At 31.9% G+C, this 23647-nt stretch overlaps 1 long non-coding RNA gene across 3 annotated transcripts; it reads left to right on the top strand.

The window, feature by feature from the left end:
* The first annotated feature begins 285 nt into the window (after positions 1 to 285).
* LOC125864316 (uncharacterized) lies at positions 286 to 7181 on the top strand. Of its 3 annotated transcripts, none has more exons than XR_007446224.1 (3): positions 286 to 1672; positions 2687 to 2819; positions 6886 to 7181. It is a non-coding gene; the product is annotated as an uncharacterized LOC125864316 (long non-coding RNA). The 3 variants fall into 3 exon arrangements; XR_007446223.1 differs by having other exon boundaries at positions 286 to 594; XR_007446225.1 differs by lacking the exon at positions 286 to 1672 and adding an exon at positions 2298 to 2485.
* The last annotated feature ends 16466 nt before the right edge of the window (positions 7182 to 23647 follow it).

Raw genomic sequence — 23647 nt, forward strand, 5'->3', positions numbered from 1 at the left:
CATGGGACTAATTTTTAAAATGATTTATATTTAATTATCCTAATTTTATTTTAATTATTTAAAAATATGATTTTTGTGATGCTGACATGTATGCGTTTTTTCCTCTTCTATTATAGGGAAAATAATTGTTTTAGTTCCTGTGTTATTGCCTTATTTTGGTTTTGATCCCTGTGATATCTTACTTCCCAAGTTTAACCTTTAATTAATTATAATCAATTATTTTAGTCCTTCTACTAACAGTGACAACTAATACAAACAGATTTGTTATTTCTGTCAAGGGCAATTATGGTACTTCACAAAATATTATATTAAAAAAAAATCAGATTCACGTGACAAACACATTTCACAAGAAATTGTTCTGTCCAAAGTAAAGTGTTGAATTGTAAAAGTTTAGTGTTTATAATATTACTTTCTAAAGCTCTTTCTCTCTCCATGTCTTTGTAGATTTTTAACTTCTCTTCAAATGAGAAAATTTAATCAATTCTTGATGAAATTTCAAGAGAAAAATCATAGAGGAGCTCATATTGGAGTGATTTTTGCTCAAATTATGTCAAATTTTGAATTGTGTTATCCAGTTTTTTATTCGAGGCAGAGGTATACTTTCTTTTCGTCCCTCTTCCATCTTCTTTTTACAGGCTTCGATCAAGTTTTTTATTTTTGAATTCTGTTATTTTTATCTAATTTTTTTGATTAAGCTCTGAAATTAGTGTTTTATCTGATTTGATATCTGAAACTTTTTCTTACAAAAAAATTATGAGTTCAAGATTAAGGTGGGTAAAATTGCAGTAACAATTAGTATTGGCTTTTCAACTTTAGAATTAATCATTTTCTGCAATATGAATGGTGAAATCTATGAATTAATCATAGTCTTCTTTATAATTTTGAATTGTTGTTGGAGCTGAAAGAAGTTAAACAAGTGACAACCTAAATTGCTCTTTGTCTCTTCAAAAATGTCAATTAGAATCTCCTACAATCATGTTTGTCGACCAAGATGGCAAGACCTGTATGTTGTATACATAGCTAGTCATAAACCTCAACCTATACTATGTTTCTCCTTAGTTACTCATGTAATTAAGAGCAAAATAAGACTTGGCGTATTGAGAGAAAGGTGGGCCTTGAAAAAACTAATTTGTTATTTGGCAGTGAAATATGAAGGTACATCCAAGAATATGTTTATTGTGAAAATGTGTAGTAATACCAACTCATTAAAGTGATGAGATGCAGAGATGAACTCACTTGGAGTCGATAGGCCCTTGGGTAACACACCCAAACATGTTCTTTGCTATTACAAGCTTCCCGAATCTTATATGCAAAAATGGTATCAAATGAAAGTTGTGTTAGCCTTGATAAATGATATGGCAGTTTTGGCCGATAGAGTCGTTTAGAATTCTTTCGTATTTTATTTTATTTTTCAATTATCGGTGCGCCCCTAAGAATACTCTTTTATGCTACATTGAAATGGACATGGACGGAATCACTATCCTGTACACTGAGCCTTCTTTTGGAGAGTAAGTCTTGAAAGAGATCGTGCCCCTTCCCTCCATATTAGAGAGGCATGATTGTACTTCGTCATGGAAGGCTGCATCTTCGCCAAAAGCTTAGTTGAAATGGGGTTAATCTAGTTAACATGCACCTATTGTTTGAGTATATATGCCCAAATGATGTGATGAAGGTAAACGTTAACTTAATCAATTGTTGGGTTTCTTGTTATGGATTGTATCAATGTCACAAGAAGTGCAATTTTGGTTCTTATTCTTGATTGACATAACTTTTTTGGTTGCTTCTTCCTAACATTATATTCAAGTATCTGATCATGTTGGGCTTAATTTTGTTGGCAATATTGGTGTTCACCGTTTAAGCGTAAGGAATGCCTCATGGAATTTTGTTAAGAATTTGGTGCATTATATCTATGTTATTGCTGATAGACCGGCCATTTGTTTTCCCTCTTTTTCTCACCTCTGTATTTCAATACCCAAGATCAAGTAAATTATCATGAAGATGCGTGATACAACAAATGTTTAGCAACAAGTTTATGAGTTGATTTTTTTTTGGTTTAAAAGGGATCTTTACTTAAACATAATTAGGTAGCCCTTACATTATGGTTAAGGACTAATCCAGGAACTGGATGTCCTATAGTAATAGCATCTCTATTAACTTCTACATTAGCTAAAAAACTACTAGTTAGTACATTTGTCCTTAAGATACTAAAATTGCCCAGTTTGGCTAGGTAATTACAAACTACTAGATTAGACTTTCTACTAATAACTCCTTCTTTATCTTGTAATAGGGCTTCTTCAGTCCATGTTGGAGAGAGCTGCAAAAACTTTACTTCATTTAGTGTGGCTCTTTTAAATCCTTCCATCGCTAGTATGTGAGCCACTTTGTTGCCTTCCCTAAATTTGTGTAGGATGATTGTATAGGCTGATTAGGTTGAGAAGATACCATTGGGGTTAAAGGACCACGTGATGAAGTCTGAGGGACTAAGGTAATCTTGAACAATAGCATTACTGATCCTATTTTGGACCTCTTGAGGGAAAACAAAGGAGCAGTTTGTGAGTTGATTATCAATGCACACGATAACTGTATGTCTACTTTTTTATTACACATCTTTCACTTGCTTTTTTCCTCTAATCATATCCTGGATTAGGCGTTGACTATTTCAAGCTAATTGCGTTGTTGTTTTCAGGTTTGGTGAGTGTTTGTAATAACTTTTAGAAAGAATTGCAACAGAGATAAGGTGGTTACATCTCTCTACATGAACATTTTATAGAGATCTCCACAAGCCTGCTCTCGTAATTGAAGGACGCTTTGTATTAGTGGTAATAATCCTCTCTCTTCTCTTAATTTTTTTCAGCATCTCAGATACTATACTAATCTGGTAGTGAGTATTCAATTTAGGTATACGTTGAGAATCAATTGAGATAACCTATGAAATGCACTTAGTTTTTTGAATTGTTAATTGAGATTTATATCAAGGAAATAAAGTTCTAATTAGACATAAAATTATATGATTTTGGTGCTCTTTGAAATTAAATTGATAGGCTAAAGCAACTCAGTAAACTGATTATTTTTGAACTTAAAGCTGATCCAAAGTTTCTAAATTAGTAACTTCAAATTCTCATGAGAATTAAATGAATTGATTCTCTTGTGTTTTGGAGATTTGGTTCTCGTGAAATCCAAACTTTTTCCTTGCCTGCCGACATATTTGGGAACTGTTATGAAGACTGACAATGTAAAGATAAATATTTAAGTTGCATACAGTTTTAAAAGGAAAAACTCAATCAGCCATGAGCATGATTAACTTTAAAGTCACAGAGAAAGAACTAGCTCTAAATTCAAGTACATATTGTCATCAATTTTTTGTAACTTCTTTGTTCAAGGAACATTTTTCTTTTTGGCTCGTGGGTTACTTCTCAATCTCTTGCTACTTTGAGAAAGTGCTTCTTGTAATCTTGATGGTGGGACATATTGTTTTCCCATTCTCTCGATGAAAAGTGGTCTTGTACCTTCTCTGGAATGGTCACCGGTTTCTTCTAAAACGAATGCAGAACTCCTCAATTGATCTTGTGATACCCTTGGTTGTTTGTTAAGTTGATTGACCTACAATATACAAAGAAAATAAGTTAGCTTTTAAGATTTGATACAAATAACATATGTCGAGAACAAGAAAAGGTAATTACAATTTGTTCAGTAACAAATGAGGAGCTGGGCTGCATTGATATCACACTCTCAATAATGGTGTTTGAAACCTACAATAAGAAAATATGTTTAATGTTATTATCCTTGTGAAGTGAATCAACTTATTTGATTACTTACTTCTGTTGCTGCATTAATAAGTGTAGAAGGGCCTTCTTTTTCGACTTGTTGATGGACTGGTTGTTGTTGAACTTCAGAGTGGTTACTTCCCATAAGAATAGGGCACTTTCTGCTATTGTGCCCTAATTTTCCACATGATCCACACTTCTTTTTTCTGCCTTTTCTTGATGTTTTTAACAAGGTATGCTTTCTAGAATCTGATTCTTTTTAAGTTGTCTCATCAATTCCTCTCTTCCTTAGTTTTCTTGGTCTGCCTGGTTGTGCTTTGTATATGGGTGGCAGAAGTGGTTCAATCCCTGTCTTAGGCCATTGCTCAGTGCTAGCAATTGGCAAGATGGATGGACTATAACTTTTCATATACTGCTCAACTGTGTAGCATTCATGAACATATATATCGGGCTCATCCTTCTTAACCCATATAGCTGCAATAGCATGACTACAAGGAATTCCTGTTAAATCCCATCTCCTACAAGAGCAGGTTTTCGCCTTAAGATCGACAGAGAATAGTCTAAGATAGATATCCTCAATTTGATAGTGGAATTGGTCAGATTTAATGGCAATACATTCAACAGCTTTAGCCTTATTTTTCTCTAGCTTTAACATGATTTTAGGGCAGATTCGTTGGCAATACTTCATCATTTTGTCTCTGTTCTTTTGAAGTCTGGACATCATATAGATCCTAATTAATTCAAGCATTTTCAAAATATACTTATCTCTTGCATGTAGAAGTACACTGTTGAATGACTCACACAAGTTGTTTAATAAAACATCACATTTTGGAAAAGAAGAAAAAAAAGCCCTTGACTAGTGAATGGGAGGTTTATTAATAAACCATTCAGGGGCTTTTGAATCTAATTTTGCCATCTCTTCCATATGCTTGGAGAATTCAGGTTCTGTTATTGCCCTGGCAGCTTTCCATAGGATATCTTTCATTGTTTGTCCTCCAAAACCTTCAGTTTTGAAATTATTGTGTAAATGCCTCACACAAAATCTATGCGCAATATCTGGCATTATCTCATCAAATGCTGGTATTAGACCTTTTTGCTTATCAGAAATGAAAGTCCATGCAAAAGGATTTTGTGAGATTCCTAAGTCTTCATCAAGAAGTGTAAGAAACCAACTCCATGTTTCCTTCAGTTCACCTTCCACTACTGCGAATGCAATAGGATATATGTTGTCGTTTCCATCAATGCCTACTGCTGTCAATAACTGAGTCCCTTTTTGGTGCCCTTTCAAATGACATCCATCAACCCCTATTATGGGTCGACATCCAGCTAAAGATCCCTGTTTGCAAGCTGCATAACATATATAGAGTCTTAAAAATCTTTTTCTGCTATTGACCATTGTTTCTGGACTTTCATCCAACTTCAAGATACATGTAGTCCCTGGATTACTCCTCCTTAGCTCAGTACAATAATCCCATAACATATCAAATTGCTCTTCTTTAGTCCCTGTTATTAGATCTAATGCCTTCTTATTTGCCATATAAGCTTGATTTCGAGTAATGGTACAATTATGAGCCCTCATCACATGAGTTTAAAATTCTTTTACTCCCCAACTTGGATTAATTCTAAATTCTTCTACGTACTTCTTAGCTAAAAAACCAGAGTCGATAGTCTTGTTATCTCTTTGATTGCCACAAGAATGGCCAGGGCCTATTGTCTTGATCTTGAAAGGTTCATCTTGATTAGCCTTTGATGCAAATATGAACCATTTGCAATTTGACACTTTACAAGTTGCCCTCGATCTTGTACTTTCATTCTTTTTGAACTTGATGTCTTTTTTTTGTAACACGGCTTGTACCTCAACTGCCCACTTGAATTCTTTGCTATTACTGAAAATCATATTAAGCGCAAACTTAAATTTTGGATCCTTCAAATCCGTAGTTGGATTAAAAACAATGGTTCTTTTAACATTTTCATCATCCGAATCTCCATGTAAACTCATTAACTTCTCATCCGATGTAGCACAATCATCTTCTTGTGTGTCGTTAGGAAACATAGCCAACATGTTTGAGGCAACTCCAAGCTCTATAATTTTTCCTTTATCTTGATTATCTTTATTTTTCCCATTGAAACCAACCCATTCTACAGTAGAGTCGATGGTTTTATCAAAAATCACATCATCTTCCTCCATTGAATAATCAGAGTCATGAAATGACTCACATTCTTCACTTGTGGCATCACTCTCATCACTTTTCTCTATTATATTCACATCTATCAAACCTTCTTCGTCCTGTAATGGGCTCCCCTCATAATCAACCACGTCATAGTTCCATTGGTCCTTATCTGTGTGCTCGACAAATATTTCCACCTCTCTACTGTCAGGCATTTCATTGACAAGGTTATATATATCTAAATCAGTTGGTAAATGCCTTCTATTTGTCTCAAAATAAGGTCCGGACTTGAACCAAAATTTCACTTTCCTATCATTAACTTTCAGCCTTTTCATACACATTCTCATTTGAATGATGGAATTTTCATCTCCCTTGCAATAATCATAATAAGCGATCTGTCCATCAACATAGTTCATCACTGGCTCAAAAACCCACCAACCCTTATAATATAGTTTGATAGTGTACATATTTGAATCTTCACCTTCATCTGTTGTGTGAAAAAAAAAAGAATGTATTAGAGTTACTATAATAAATAGCTTAACAAAAAATGTAAATGATACAAATTCAACAGAAAACCAATACAAGTAGAATCATCACTGTATTGTGTTTACAGAAAACCAATACAAGCATAAAATTAGACCCAGCATGCTAATGACAATTACAATATATTCATAATATAATCTAGAATATATTTTTAAAGATGATTGATTATATAGAATCGAACAAAATTATATTGTTGCATTAGTAATCTTATAACTAAATTTACTCGAAGATTGCCATGTAATCTAAGGTTTTTATTTCTTTTTATCAATCAACATTGAAGATTATGCTAATTAATAAATTGATCAAATACTAACACGTTGGTGTGAATTGTAGCCCACTCTTATAACAGAGTTTCATTGTCTAACTAAATGATTTTGTTTTTCTTCAACAAGTGCACTGAATTATTGTAGGTGTAACAAGAGGAGTTGCTAAATTGTGTTCTCATATAAGAGGGGATGCAACTAAAGAGAATAATTGCTCATCAATCAACAAATAGTATGCCACTTTCATCATTGTATTAGAGGATTGGCATCCTAATGGAAGAAGGGAGGAGGGCTGAATATGATTGTGTATGAGAAAAGATGTTATGGAACGATTTGTGAACTTCTTCATATTTTTAGGTTTTGCTTTCGGTATAAAAGTGTTTCTTATTGTGAAGTGCCATAATTGCCCTTGACAGAAATAACAAATCTGTTTGTATTGGTTATCACCGTTAGTAGAAGGACTAAAATAATTGATTATAATTAATTAAAGGTTAAACCTGGGAAGTAAGATATCACAGGGATCAAAACCAAAATAAGGCAATAACACAGGGACAAACAATTATTTTCCCTCTATTATATATAGATAGAATTTCCAAAATTTGTGGGAATTTTTTTACCATATTCAGTTCACGTTGTTTTTTTTTCCTTTTAAACTGAATTTATTTATTATTTAATAACATTATATGTAATTAATTTAGAGTCCTAAACGGCTTATTATAAGAAAGTGTCCAAAACTTCTTTTTTTACCGTGTTTTCCAAAATTTGTAGGAATTTTTTTTTACCATATTCAAGTTTTAAATATTTCTTTTTAAAAAATAAAAATAAAAACAGTTTTTCAGTTACATGGGACTAATTGTTAAAATTGTTTTAAAATGATTTATATTTAAGATCCTAATTTTATTTTAATTATTTAAAAATATGATTTTTGTGGTGCTGACATGTATGCGTTTTTTCTTCTTCTATTATATATAGATAGAATATAGATAGATATTTTTTTCAAAGTTGTGGGTTTTGAAGTTTATATTTATTTTTAGAGATAAAGTTAGTTATTATTTGAAATTTAAATTTGAAATTAATTATTTAGGTGTTTTGTGGTTGCCAGTTTTGAGATTTATTTTTTAAAGGATGTGGTTTACTTTTTTTTTAACTGAAAATTGTTTATTTCTTTTATTAAATAAGGCATGTTGTATGGATAGAATTTAATAAATTTAAAAAAAAAGAAAAAAAAAAAAGACTATCCCATTTTCCTACGAAAATCCACAATTTTCAACCTCTTCTTTTTGTAAAATCATTTTTTAAATTTCTTTATTTATTATTAGATTATTTTATTTTAATTGAATTTTTTCCTTTCTTTTATTAAATAAGGCATGTTTTGTATGTATAGAACTTAATAAATTAAAAAGAAAAAAAATGGAAAAAGTTTTTTTAAATCAATTAGTAAATTTACTTATTATATATAGTATTTTTTTAGTTCTTTATTTTCATTTTTATTTTTAGATTTTAAATTAATTTTACTAATTAATAAATTCCATTTTCCTACTAAAATCCACAGTTATTAACTTCTTCTTTTAAATCATTTTTAAAATTTATTTATTTATTATTAGATAATTTTATTTTAATTGAATTTTTCTCTTTATTTTATTAAATAGGGCATGTTGTATGGATAGATTTTTTTAATAAATAAAGAAAAAGGAAAAAGTAAATAAATAAAGAAAATAGAAAAAGTAACTACCCCATTTCCCTACGAACAATTTTTAACTTATTATATTTAAATTTTTAGTATTTAAATTTAATCAATTTTACTAATCAATAAATTTAGTATTATATTTAGTATTTTTTAATCAATTTTTAAATTTACTTATTATATTTAGTATTTTTTTAGTTCTTTATTTTATTTTTATTTTTAGATTTTGGATTAATTTTACTAATCAATAAATTCTGTTTTCTTACGAAAATCCACTGTTTTTAACATCTTTTTTTTTTTTAAAAGGTCATTTTTAAATTTATCTATTTATTTATTATTAGATTATTATTTTATTCTTTCTTTTATTAAATAGGGCATGTTGTATGGATAGAGTTTAATAAATTTAAAAAAGGAAAAAGTAACTACCCATTTCCTACGAACAATTTTAACTTCTGTTTTTTTTTAAATTTTAAGTTTACTTATTATATTTAGTATTTTTTCAGTTCTTTATTTTATTTTTATTTTTAGATTTTAGATTAATTTTACTAATCAATAAATTCCGTTTTCTTACCAAAAACCACTTTTTAACTTCTTCTGTTTTTAAAATCATTTTTAAATTTATTTATTTATTATTAGATTATTTTTTATTCTTTCTTTTATTAACATGTTGTATGGATATAATTTAATAAATTAAAAAAATGGAAAACGTACCTACCCATTTCCCTCGAACAATTTTAACTTCTGTTTTTCAGTTTTAAAATTTACTTATTATATTTAGGATTTTTAAATTGAAAATAACTAACACAAATTGAAATTATTTAAAAGTTAAATTTTTAAAATTGAAAATTTTGTGGTGCTGACATGTGACACTTTTTCTTCTCCTATTATATATAGATAGATTAAGAAATGATACAAAATTCTAAAAAAAAACTATAAATACAAAACAAACTAATAGGAAATTGTTCTTCCTTAACTTGGTCTTCAACATGTTTTTTCAAAATCTTCAGCACCCAATTTTTTATTAATAGTTCTTTACGTAATAGAGTGGAAATCTCAAAAGATACTTGGTGACAATATATTCAGTATGTAATGACTCGTAAGGTCATTTTTGAAAATTTTCACAAAATTACCATTTTACCTCTCTCGATAGTTACTCCGAGTTATTTTTTGACTTGTTCGTGAAATTGGTTTGAGAATTTTAAACTATTCGATAACTTCGATTATTTAGTTGATGATATTTATTAAATAATTAAATTTTATTAGTGGGTGATTAATGGGCCAAGTCCATAATACCCTTTAGCATTTAGCCCATATAATTAATTTAAGTTAATGGAATTTAATATTTTAGTTAGATCACAATTTGAGAGGGAGAGGTTGGGCAGAAAATTTATCCACGGCGCCAACCTAGAATGACTGCGCATCCAGGTACTTCAAACTCTCAATTTCCTTTAATACCTAGCAGCTCATAAGAGTCATAAGTAGAATGATGCATGGTTACTTAGAGAGTGTTGGATTATTATATTGTATAAGTTATTAGAAGTAATGAATCTTTTAAAATTAATATTGCTGTAATATGACCTTGGAATTGTTAATTACGCAATGATGGCTAATGATGTGCCCATCATTGGAGAATGTGATTACTTGTAGGATAAATCAACATTTAGTTAATGTGTAAGAATAATTGTTAGTATTACTTTAATGTTGGCTTTGAAGAGGAAAAACAGTAAAAGTGGGTTTGGAATAAGAAAATTGGAAATTGGTATATTTGTATAAAGTATTTTTGGAATTGAGAAAGAGGGTGTTGCTGGGTAATCATGTTGTAATGATTGAGGATATAGTTGGGTTATGATGTCTGAGATTAATAAATAGGAAGAAAGGGCATATCAATTTGAGGTTCTAAAACAGTAGAGTTCTCGTGATTTTGCATGTAACTTGACTTCGTTTTTTTTTCTTTGAATTTTCTTATTATTATCCTATTATGATTCAAGTTTTGATATATTGATATATACAATTAAATAATGGATGTATTGTATTATATGAAGATCATTAAATTTATGGTATTGAAAAATATTGAAACTAAATCCTAGGCTTGAAATTTTGAAAAAAAACATGAGAATTGACATGTTAGCAAGAAAAGGAGATTGATTATAAATTTAGGTGAGTTTTTGGGTCTAAGCTAGACATATAGTGGTATGGGTGTTGTTAATTTCGAAACCTTATTGTGATTACTTATTTGAATAGATTGCATTTATTTGGAAGTCCAATGAAAAAGGAAGACTCAAGTCCCGGAATGATTGTTTGACTATTTGAGGCAAGTGGATTTCTAAACCCTTGTTAAGTGTATGAAATTCGTGTATTTCCTTGTAATACGTGTTTGGGGGTAATGAGACTTGGTGATGAGTTGACCTGTCCACATTGATTAATTCTAATGATGAAAAAGGGGTAATAAAAGGCAATGTGATTAATTGTTTGTATGTGATGTGTTGAGAATTGTTTGAAAGACCTAGTTGAAGGATATTTTTCTAATAAAAAAATTAAAAATGGAATAGACCATGGGTAAGGGCGAAGGATGGGGGTCTCGTACCAATGGTGTGACGGGCATTGGTACGAGTACCGGTGTTATAAAGGGAAAGTTTATTACTATAGAATGCAGATTGTAATCCGAGAATGCCAAAGCATATGGGCATTAGCTGATATATTATTGACTTGATTTATTATGTGTGATTGTGTTCTTTATTGAACCCGCATACTTGTGATAGCTGAGGTGATTACATATTATATTGATATTTGATTGAGATGCATCATCCCTTTTATTGAAATCATAGTGTGCACATGCACTGAGATGGGATTGAGTATAAATTGGGCACGTGGAGATCGTCCGTGCTGGGATAGTGAGATGTTAAGATTATAATTTGGGCACGTGGAGATCGTCCGTGCAGAATTTGTTTGATTTATGGTAGTGCGTTGAGATCATCCGCACAGACACGTGGAGATCGTCTATGTCGGTATATGGACCTCGCGAGTCCCCCATGGGTCATGAACTCTCGATGTATTTCCGAGGAGTATTATGTATGTATGGTTGAGAGAGTACTTGATATTCTGAGGCATATCATTTCATGGTGTCATATTGCATTGCATCCCATGACATCCGTCATTCTTGATGATTTTGTGTTTTATTAGTGGTTGGAAAGTACTTGATATTTGATTATCTCTATTTGATGAACTTGATCTTGTGTGTTGTTGATATTGTGAGTGTTTTTTTTTGTGGAAGTTGTGATTGATGAATATTGAGTTTATTGTTGAGGATATGTAATTTTTTAAAGTGATTGTTGTTGAGCTGGGTGCTATGTAAACTGTGAACTGTTAGGTTGGGCTGGTTTTATGCAGGTTGTAGTTGTGGAGGTTCGGTTGGTGTGTAAGGAGTACCCGTATTTTATTCCCTTAGCTTGTGTTTACAAGTTTACTTGCTAAGTACCTTGTGGTTTGGTACTCACCCCTTACTTCTACATTTTTGAAGGTTACTAGCCTGGACCTTTGTGATATTTTCTCTTCTCCTTGTCCGAGGCTTCTTATGGAGGTTTGTGAGGTAACTGCTTGTCATTTCAGCGGACCTTCTTACTCCTATTTATGATCTTGTTCTATTCTAGAAACAATGTCATTTGAGACTTATGTTTTTCTTTTGAATCAATTGTAATACTTTAGAGGCTTGTACACGTGACAACCAGATTTTAAGGGTATTTTTGAGTTTATTATAAAATTTCCGCATTTTATTGTAATGGTTAAGTTTTAGGCTGACTTGTCTTGGTGGGATAAGACGAGTGCCATCACGTTCAGTTTTGGGTCGTGACACAGTGGGTGAAAAATATTTTGAAGGAATTGTGAGATTTCTTAAACAAAGTGGAGGGAAATAAAAGAGGTGATTTTCTTAGACAAAGAAAGGAGAGAACAAGGAAAAACTCAAGAGAGAGAAAGGAGAAATCTTGGATAAAAACCTAGAAAGAGGGTAATGAGAGTTTTTTTCTTTTTTTTCACGGATAAGGGAGTAAAATTAGTCTAATGTGAGGCTTGATTTGAGAAATAAAAGAAAAAAAAATTAATTATATTATGATACATTTTATTTGCTAAAGTATTGACATTTTCAATAATTATTTTAAAGTGTAGATATTTTTAATAATTATGTTAGGGAATTTGACTAGTTTACTGATTTATACACACATGTATACCGTTTAAAAATTACTAATTATTAGGTCTAGTTTGTTAATTATTTATGATTCCTACAATTCTAGTTGTGAGTTTAGCTACTCATAATCGTATAATAACAATCAATGATTAATGAATTATGAAAATGCATAATCATACACTTAAATCGTAGAAACCTGAAATCTTGATTTACAACTCAAAGTCAAAAGCCAATAATCAAAGTTATGATTTGTCTCAAAATTCAAGAATAAAGTAGAGTACTCGTTTTCCCTTAAGTTTTAAATCAGAAAACGAGCGTAAAGTATAAAAGAAAACCTAGAAAAAGTATTTATAAACATTAAAGACATTTCCTAAACAAAAGGAAACCTAGAAAAAATATTTATAATCATTAAAGACATTTTCTGAACAAACTAGGAAAACAATATTCAACAGTTTTTACGACTGCACTTTACAAGTCTTTTTCTTTAACACGAACTATGACTCATAGACCCTTTTACTCGCAGATCCTAATTTCACCAACAAGATTGCAGTAGAATTACATTGAATTTCTTGTTATGATTGTTGAACGAAGTGTCATCAATATATATATATATATATATATATATATATATATATATATATATATAACTGATACTGTACCAAAATAAGTTGCAAAAAATGCAGAGTAATCTGCAAAAGAAGGGCCAACTAGATGACCCAAAACTCTTTAGTTTATTCGTTAGGAGCCTCTCTTTTTGGCCTTAGTTCTGTAAGGACATTATACAATTGAGTAAAATTTGAGTAACAATTAAAACAAACATGATATTTAATTTAAACCAGCAATACAATACAATATAATGGGTAATAACAATCGAGAAATCCTCAAGAGCCAGCAATTCTAAGATCTGAAACATAGTGAATAATACGAAACTTTTGTTCATCGAAAAATTTAATTTCAGTCAAATGGTAGATAAAGAAGCTGATATTGATTCCCTTATCCTTTTGGCTAACTCTAATTCAACCCAACTTTAATCCTGACTGCAATCGTAGTCATCAAACCTAGCAATTATTTTTCTGATCCTCTTATCTCTTCTCAACTCGCCCGTCATAACTTGTGCATCGTCCTCAGTAGGGGCCCTATCGTTCATAGGATCTCTGGCAACCAAAACATTGTCAGGAGTTCGATTCCTGTTTGGTACCAGTAGACGGCTACTAGAACCCCGTGTCGCTCTGAAAATGCCCCATAAGTAGCATTTCTGTTGGTATCTTGTCAACCAATTTATCAAATAAGTTAACAATGAACATGAAATAACAACATTTAATGAAAGCACGAAAAAAGTAAAAACTTACTCCAGTGACACATGGGCAGTTTCGTGGATGTGAAAACCAATAACTCCCTATATGGTGTTAATGCTCGGAGAGCATATTCTCCACCAATGATATCTTGAACCATACAATCAAATTTATCCTGGTGTCTGTACGGAGAAAATGAAAATGAAAACAAAGCAAATTTGATGAATAGCACTAAGAATAAAATGTTGAACATATAAAGTACTTACCTTGCCTCCGAGGGGAAGAAAAATAACTCAATGTCATCGACAATAGCCTCTAGTGTCTTGAAATACTTAGGCCATAAATCATCTTTTGAAACCATTTCAAAGTGAAGATGAAGTTGAAGTAACTATGCTTTTTCAGACACACTTTGACTTGCTTTGTCGGAGAGGTGAGCAACAACTCCGTCAAGGTTATACTTGTTGTTCCAAATGTTATAGCAATCCCTGTCAAAAAATGTGCAAGAAAACAAATATTTTTATTCACAATGTATACAACAATAAATTCTGAATAATGTGTGATATATGTACTCACCTCCAAATAGGTATCATCAGGTTGTGCAGCATGACTATGCTCTACCAAATCAGTTCTAGGTGGGACAACATCAAAATTCATCGTTCTAGTGATTTCATTCTCCTTGCAATCATCGCACATCCAAGGGACGAATTCAGTGAAGGTGACTTTGTCAAGGCAGTAGCTGAAGAGATTTAAAACACACAAGATTATTAAACCATGTAAAGGCTAACCTAAGACCATCAGTTCAACAAATTGCCTCCATCAGTATACCAAATTAGAACAACAAACAAGAGAATGAAAATCAACATAATCAGACTTAGAAAGCTACAAACGATCTTTTGATAGCCTAGAAAGAAACCACCTGACAAGCCATTTATCATTCCAGTTTTATCATATGCCTTAAAAGAAACAACAAAGTCCATAGAAACCTTGAGGCAACATTCACAATAGGCAAAGGTGTTATGCTTCCTTTCTACATTCCATCTCATGTGTGGCCAATAGTTGTTTCTGCCAACAAGTCATAGAGTCTTAAGCACCATTATGGACATACATAGAAAAGACGACACTTTCATGGAACACCTAGAAACATAATTACTAGCCTTAAACAAGATCATCAAGTCCATATAATCTTAGCTAATACATTAGCATAACGAGCACTATATACCCAACAATATGCCTTTTATTCAAATTTTTAGACAGTGAAAAAAATATCTAATAAGGAAACTATAACAACAACAAATAGTGTGATAACATGAAAAAATATCTAACAAGGAAACTATAACAACAACAAATAGTGTGATTACATTATAAAATTCTGATCTTGCTTGTGAACGACACAAATAACTTTCTCCAATGCATGAAAGTCAACCTCAAATGTCTTGTTATAAATTGCAAGTTGCAATAAATGAGGCAAACTAATCTTACTTTACCCCGCCACAAAACCATTATCCTTCTTAATAATATCGGATAAAAGGGAAGCTACTATTCCCTAAAATTCACAATTATTAAAGTTTACATAAAATTTCCCCATCTTACGTATTTCAAAAATAGTTTGTATAACATAAAGTAGATGATCATTTAAGGAATTTCTAATACAAGAATATCATCAAAATAAACAAGAACAAACTTGCCCAAAAAAAAAAACTCTCAATACACGATTCACAAATCATTTATATAGGCATACTTTTACCATTTACAGGATAGTACAGGCAACAAAACTGTTAGGACCGTGAACTCGGGTAGTGCGGAATTTAGCCAAACAATGTTATAATGACAATAACAAAGACAATAGTAAGTTGATAATAACGAAAGTAAAGCAATTAAAGAAGACATAAATTTAACGTGGTTCGATTGGTGTGACGTAATCCACAAGCGGAGAGGAAAAATTTTACTATATCAACAAGAGTACAAAAGAGATTATAAAATTAGAGTAAATACTCTAATTAATCCCAAATACCCAAAGAGAATAGCCTCACAAGATCACTCCAAAGAAAGGGTTCACACAAGGTTTCCCAACACAAACTCTCTTACAAAATTACTCTTAATGGAAAGACAAAGAAAGAAAGCAATGAAATATTTTCATATGCTTCAAGGTGTGTTTCAACTAATGTCTAAGATCCCTATTTATAGAGAAAAAATAGGCTTGTTGATGTCATGGATGATGTCTTTGGAAGATACAAAATATTCAACATCTCAATGTGAATATATCAAATATGGTGGCTTCCAAATCTTTGACAAATATAGTTGCCAAATCTTTGACAAATATGGTTGCCAAATTTCCACATTTGTGGCTTTCAAATCTTTCACAAAAGAGAGATAAAATAACTTTCTTCAATCAAACAGAAGGCCACATTACAAATCTCCACCTTGGCCTGAGTTTGGTGAAAATAGTAAATTTACTTCATTCTTCGCAGAAGCCCATATGGGCTAAATTATTTTTCATAAATGCCAATCAAGTTCAAACAAAGCTTGAACTTGTTGACCGGAAGAGACTTCATGAACATGTCGGCAGGGTTGTCTCTTGTGTTAATCTTCTTAACAGAGACCTTTCCTTCGGCAATGATTTCCCGAATGAAGTGATAGTTGATATCAATATGCTTGTCCTCTCATGATACATCTGATCTTTAGTCAAGTGAATGGCACTTTGACTATAACAGAAAATGATAATACCACCTTGGTGTAAGTTGAGTTCAGCAAATAGACCCTTCAACCATAAGGCTTCTTTGATCGCCTCAGTCACTGCCATATACTCTGCTTCGGTAGTAGATAAAGCTACTACATGTTGTAATGTAGCTTTCCAACTGATAGCACAACCACCAATGCAAAAAACATAGCATGTTAGTGATCTTTTTTTATCAAGATCATCTGCACAGAGTCTACAAAACCAACCAAAGTGTTAGGATTTCTCCCAAACTCCAAACATGTGTTTGAAGTACCTCGCAAGTATCTGAGGATCCATTTCCCAGCCTGCCAATGTGCTTTACCAGGGCAAGCCATATACCGGCTTACCACACTTGTGTACATACCATTGCATACACAATACTGCCACATCACTGGAATATGGTACCTGTGCCATATACCTCTCTTCTTCCTTTGTCTGCGGTGATTGAGCAACTGATAACTTAAAATGAGCATCAAGAGGAGTACTCACTGGTTTTAGATCTTTCATGCCAAACCTCTCCAATACCTTCTCCAAGTACTTCTTCTGGGTCAGGAATACTCTTTTGATCTCCATGCCAAGGATTTTCTTAGCTGCTCCTAAATCTTTCATTTCAAATTCACTTTTCAGCCAACTTTTCAAAATGTGAATTTCTGTCAAATCCTTAGCAACAATGAGCATGTCATCAACATATAACAATCAGTAAACAAATGAACCATCATTTAACTTGCGAAAGTAAACACAACTATCATACATGCTCCTCAAATAACCATGACCTAACATAAAGGAATCAAACCTCTTGTACCATTGTCTTGGAGATTGTTTTAATCCGTACAAGGATTTCTTCAACAAGTAAAGAAAATCTTCTTTTCCTTCAATTTCAAATCCTTCACGTTGATGCATGTATATTTGTTCCTCAAGTTCGCCATGTAAGAAAGTTGTCTTAACATCAAGTTGTTCTAATTCCAAATTATACATGGCAACTAAGGCAAGCAAGACACAAATAGAGTTATGTTTAACTACAGGTGAGAAAATATCATTAAAATCAACTCCTTGTACCTGACTATAGCCCTTTGCAACTAATCGTGCTTTATACCTTGCATCTTCAACCCCTAGAATTCCATCCATTTTCTTGAAGACCCATTTGCAACCAACAATTACTTTACCGACGACAACTTCATAAGAAACCAAGTACCATTCTTGTGGAGAGATTCAATTTCTTCATTCATTGCAACCAGCCACTTGGCCGAATCAACATTAGAAACTGCTTCTGAATAATTGGATGGTTCTCTAATTTCTTCAGTTTCCTGTGCAACTGAAAAGGCAAATGCAACATAATCTCCATACCTTTCAGGTTTTTGAATTTCTTTCCTCTATTTGTGTGTGGCTATAGAATACTCATTTGGTATAACTTCAGAAGTCACAACTTCTGGAGCTTCAACTTCAGGAGTTTCAACTGTATTTTGCTCCAGGGTTGATGAGTTTGGCTTTGAAGGAATGCCAAGTTCAACCTCCACCTGCTCATGTATACCCTGCTCCTTATTCGTATTACTAGAATTAGAAGACTTTTTTCTTGGGTCTAACATAGAGGATTCATCAAAGGTTACATCTCTGCTAATTATGAATTTCGGTGACTTGAGATTAGGATACCAGAGTCTGTATCATTACACCCCATATGCGTATCCAAGGAAAATGCAACTTTTTTCCCTTGGTTCTAATTTACCATTTTTCACATGCATGTATGTGGGACAACCAAAGATTTTTAAATCAGAATAATTAGCAGGAGTACCTGACCACATTTCCTCCGGAGTCTTAAAGTTCAAAGGTGAAGAAGGAGGATGGTTGACAATGTAACAAGCAGTGGACATAGCCTCTGCCCAAAAAGCATTTGTCAACCCAGCATTTGAAATCATGCAACAAGCTCTTTCCAAAAGAGTTCTATTCATCCTTTCTGCAACACCGTTTTGTTGATGGGTCATCCTCACAGTGCGATGTCGAGAAATTCCTTCATTTTTGCAAAATTCATTGAACTCATCGTTACAAAATTCTAAGTCATTATCCATTCTAAGCCGTTTGACATGTTTTCCTGTTTGCTTCTCAATCAAAACTTTCCATTGTTTGTAAGTTAAGAAAACATCACTTTTATTTTTCAGGAAATAAACCCAAACTTTCCTTGAATAATCATCAATGAAAGTTAACATATACCTGGAACCACCTTTTGATGGGGTACGAGAAGGACCCCAAAGATCTGAATGAATATAGTCCAAAGTACCTTTTGTTCGATGAATTTCTGGAGATTTAAAGTTGACTCTTTCTGCTTCCAGAACACACAGTGTTCGCAGAACTCCATGTTCCCGGTACTTTGTCCACACAGAAGACCTCTTTTGCTAAGGATGGAAAGACCTTTCTTACTCATATGCCCCAATCGCATATGCCACAATTTGGTGATGTCGGAATCAGATTGGGTAGAAACTGCAACAACACCTGTAATAGGGGTCCCAACAAAGTGTACAACGTACCAGATCTGCGTGCTTTTATGATCATCAGAGCACCTAGAGATATTTTCATAACTCCACCTTCACTTGTGTATTTGCACCCAAGAGATTCTAGAGTGCCCAAAGAGATGAGATTTTTCTTTAAGTCAGGAACATATCTAACATCGGTGAGAGTTCTTACCACACCATCGTACATTCTTATTTGAATTGTACCTTTACCAAAAACTGTGCAGGGAGCATTGTTGCCCATCAAGATAACTCCACCTCCAACAGATTCGTATGTGGCAAATAAATCTTTATTAGGACACATATGATAAGAACAACCCGAATCCAAAATCCACTCATCGTTAGATTTAAAACATTACTAGTAGCTAAAAATATTGTTCCATCAGACTCATCAACAACTACACTTGCTTCGGTGGGGTCAATATTTTGATGCTCATATTTGTTTTCCTTATGCTTTTATTTGTTTTTCAACTTATAGCATTCAAAAATAATATGACCTGTCTTATGACAATATTTGCACACCACAATTTTTTATCTAGACTTTGACCTTGATTTAGACCTCTTACTACTTTATTCTTTCTCATTAGATCTACCTCTTACAAAATAAACCTTCACCATGGGTTACACTACTTTCTACAGTAATATCTCTATCTATCCATTCTTTTGATTTTAAGATAGATTTGATTTCCCTAAAAGAGATATTATCCTTTCCATTAAGCATAGTATCTCTAATATGCTTAAATGATTGGGGTAAGGAAATAAGTAATAAGACGGCTTGATCCTCATCATTAACTTCAACATCAATATTAGTCAAATGCATAAGAATAGAATCAAATGTATCAACATGTGAGAGTATAGAAGTACCTTCAACCATACTAAATGTGTAAAGCTTTTGCTTTTGGTAAAGTATGTTTTCCACTATCCTCTTCATATACAAGGTTTTTAGTTTTTCCCATATGCCTTTGGCTGTGGATTCTGTAGATACTTCACGTAAAACCTCATTTGAGAGATTTAAAATGCCTTTTTGTCTATGACGGCAAACTTCATGTCCGTCATATTTTCTGGCTTCTTCTCCTTTCCTTCTAGTGCCATATCTAGGCCATCTTGAATTAATTTAGCCTCCATCTTTAATTTCCACATCCCAAAGTCTTCACTTCGGTCAAATTTTTCAACATAAGTCTTTGTTACTGTCATTTTTGGCTACTGAAATTAACCCGATTAGATCCGGCTCTGATACCAATTTGTTAGGACCGTAAACTCGGGTAGTGCGAAATTTAGCCAAACAATGTTATAATGACAATAACAAGAACATTATAAATGGTATACTCACAATCATCGCAACCATATATTGATTACCATGAGGATAAACACAACTTAAATTGTGAATCCATTGAGTTGTTCATTAACTTTTAGTGTTTTCCTAACCTTTAAATTAGTCCAAATCAGACTTAGAAGCTACAAATGATCTACTGATAGCCTTCGATTCAACCTACCTTGTATTTTCAAGTAAATTAAGGCTTTGATGATCTGAACTAATGGAAAACATCAAAGGCAAATGGTAACATTGTCAATTAGCTAAAGACCTGATAACAACATACGTGGTAGTGAAATCTCACTTGTATGATTTGGGGAGGATAGAGTGTACGTAGACCTTACCCCTACCTCATGGAGGTAGAGAGACTATTTTTAGAGGACCCTTGACTCAAGTACAACAAATCAAAGTAGGTATGAAAAGGAAAAGTGATAGCAAAGAACATATCATCTAATAAGGAAACAATAACAACAACAAATAATGTGATACCTATATCATATGAAAGAGAGTTGATTATAGCACCATGAACCTTTTCATTAATGCATGAAACTCAACCTCAAAGGTCTTGTCATAATTTGCAAGTTGCCAAATTAGGAAAGAGACATTCTTTTTGTAATAGATTAAAATAGAAGATAAGACAAATAAATTAAAATAAAGGGAGAATTAATTAATTACTAGCTAAAGTGTCTCAAAGTCTCAAATTTAGGCGTCGTTACAACTCTCACAATTACTTATGTTCTTTTCATATTCATGAAAAAATAGCATAGAAGAAATTTAACAATGAAATTTAGTAACAATAAAAGCTTACAGATGTACAACAAATTCAAGACAGTTTACACAATGAATAAGGGCATTTGGGAATCCTTTGTCACCGCAGTTTAGACATATTTTCGATGCCTGCACAGCATCGAAAAAATAATCATTAAAACTACAATCATATATATATGCAAAAGATAGATGTACTCTATATAACAAAAGTTATAGCAAGTTATTAAGCATATGTCAGTCTCCATTCTCCAATTTTAGAATTTGTAATGAATCTAATCAATTCTGAGTTGTGCTATCAATGTAGATTGGTTGTGCTGGTGAAGATAGCTAGAATATCACAATTTAAATCAAAAAAATTATACTATATATTGTAGCTAGAGTTGTGTAATTATAATATTATTGACTATTAAGTTTGCAATTATGTTTCACTTTTTAATTTGTCTAATTCAGTTCAATTTGAATCAATCATGTTTTAACATTAGCTTTGTAAAATTGTCTTCAATTTTTTGAGGTGTCTTCTTAGACATTCAAGCTCAAACTAATTAAATTATCAAATAATTAAATTTCAAAAGATATTTTTAAACATTAGATGCTTTTTTAAGTTGTAACACTCACTACAATATTGATGATTTAAACCTATTTTTGTAATTAAAAGTAATACAAAATATTATAGAAGTAAAAATGAAACTCTAATTGGTGTACTCAATCAAATGAAGTTTCAATTCTATTTTTAAATATTTATACTACTAGAATAATTCTGACTATTTGTGCAACAATTGACTCAATTGAAAAAGTTTTCCAAACTATAATCCATACGAATTATTACAAAAAAAAAATTATTTTGCTAATTGAAAAAAATTAATTATCAAATTATAATTAACTATCGTGTATATTAATAATTTATGAAAATAAAATATATAAGAAAAACATTAAAAAAAATTCGCTTTTTAAATTTTTATTGAAATTCTTACCCATGAAAGAAAACACAACAAATTTTTAACAATCAAAGAGTAAAAAATTATACTAAATCAAACCACACAAGTGAAGAAATCTGACGAGACATACCATGGTGCGGAATCAAAACCAATTGGAGATTGATGGAAATTTTAGTACTAGATTATAATGTGGTAAGCTGGTATGGAGTGATAGAAATATTTTCTCTTTTTTTGAGAATTCAAGAAAACCTAGCTTGATGTTGAAACTAGGCGATGAAAATAAGAGAAACTTTATGGTTTGTATATATATGATGGGTTGGTCAAATTTATATTTTTTAGCTAGTAGCCATAAGTGTTTTTCACTTAAAAGAAAATATCCATTTCATCTGGCTATTCACATTAAGGCTAATATCTTGAAACAATCTAATATTTTTTTGGAAAAAAGATAATTTTATTTAATAAAATAAAGACTTAATTGACTCTTTAATTGACCATCGAAATCAAAAGGCAGTATTTATTAAAAACTTTATTCCATTTTTATATTTTACCAAAACAATCAATACGAAGTCTTGTAAGAAATTAATAACTCATAATTGCAAGTTTATCTAATTTATTCATTTATTTTCACTTAAAAGAAAATGTCCCCTTCTTCTGGCTGTCTACCATTATAGCTGATATCTTGAAGCAATTTAATTTCTTTTTGAAAAAAAAGTAATTTTATTTAATAAAATAAAGAATTAAATGAATTTTTAATTGAAAATCGAAATAAAAAAATCTATATTTATTTAAAATATTATTCAACTTTATAGTTTACCAATATCTCAAAATTAAGGAATATTTTGATCTTTATTGATGCAAGTTCATATACTAATAAAGACTTATTTTTGTAATTAAAAGTAATAAAAAATATTATACAAGTGAAAATGATGCTCTAATAAGATGAAGTTTTGATTCTATTTTTAAATACTTCTACCACTAGAATAATGTTTAGTTTGTGCAACAATTAACCCAATTAAAAAAGTTTTCAAAACTAAAATCCATAAGACAAGTGAAAAAAATTCTAAGATACATATCATATTGGAAATTCAGAACTATATTAGACTCTGGTAGCGGGTATGGAGCGATCGATAGAAGGCTTTTTTTTTCTTTGAGAATTCAAGAAATTCTACCCAGTCTTTTTTTGTTGAAGAAAATTAGTGTGACGATGAAGCTAGGCAATGAAAATAAGGGAAACATTATAGTTTATATGCATGATGAGTTGGTTAAACCTTATTGTAACACCTCGGAAATTCGTAGGTTAAACTAGAACCTAAACGTGAGGGTTAACGTCAAGTGTTAAGGGCAAGGGCCAAGGATTTTGGGTAAGGGTCATGGCTAAGGGGCCAAGGCTGCCTAAAAAGCACCTAGCCACTGCCAACCATGACCAGGAGTGTCTTCACGACCCGTGGTGGCCACTACGAGTCGTGGTTCCACCCGTGGTTGGTGAGGCAGTGTGCCCCCAAAAGTGCCCAAGTCAAGGCTCCC

This window comes from Solanum stenotomum, chromosome 5 (genome assembly GCF_019186545.1).
Source record: "Solanum stenotomum isolate F172 chromosome 5, ASM1918654v1, whole genome shotgun sequence".
Lineage (NCBI taxonomy): Eukaryota > Viridiplantae > Streptophyta > Magnoliopsida > Solanales > Solanaceae > Solanum > Solanum stenotomum.